At 52.4% G+C, this 573-nt stretch overlaps 1 protein-coding gene across 1 annotated transcript in view; it reads right to left on the bottom strand.

Moving 5' to 3' along the window:
• Positions 1-573, bottom strand: part of Tnxb (tenascin XB) — a 69,101-nt gene that overhangs the window by 9,389 nt on the left and 59,139 nt on the right. The gene's annotated exons all lie outside the window — the stretch shown is intronic.

Below are 573 nucleotides of genomic sequence, written 5' to 3'. Positions count from 1 at the left end.
GGAGAGGGTGAGGCTAGAACCCCAGGGGTTGTCTTGTTTCTTAGAGGAGAAGGATGTAGAAGCCATGACCAAGGCAGTCCTTAGCTTGGTTCGGGAAGCCCATAGTTATTGTTAGGTCTGCAGGGAGATCAAGCGATTACTGGTTTGAGGCAGGTGAAGAGGAACGGGGTGGGTCTGTTCCTCCTGGCAGACCCAACAGTACCTAGGTGGCACAGTTCAGCTGACATCTACCCAACATGCTCAAGCATTCCAGTCAACTGGGAATAATCTGGACAGACACCAGCACAGTCCCCCTTGTTTGGGGTACACAGAGGCAAACCCAAGGGAATCTTTGACCATAAAAGTTATAGTCTCCTCACTCTAGCAGGCCTGTGGATGTAGACCAATCCCCATCCACTATTTCCTAGTCACCTGTGACCAGAGAGCTTAAAAGTCTACCTCCCGTTCCCAGCAAGTCTCATTCTGGGGTTCCTACTACCTACTCACCTGTCACCCCAATGGCAGACACGGGGCCCACGCGCTGGCCGCTGTGGAAGCCATACAGGTTCATCTTGTACTTGTGGTCTGGCTCCA

The sequence above is a fragment of the Dipodomys ordii genome, unplaced genomic scaffold (assembly GCF_000151885.1).
Source record: "Dipodomys ordii isolate 6190 unplaced genomic scaffold, Dord_2.0 Scaffold202, whole genome shotgun sequence".
NCBI lineage: Eukaryota > Metazoa > Chordata > Mammalia > Rodentia > Heteromyidae > Dipodomys > Dipodomys ordii.
Note: the sequence above shows the minus strand (reverse complement) of the source record. Positions and strands in the feature narration are given on the sequence as shown.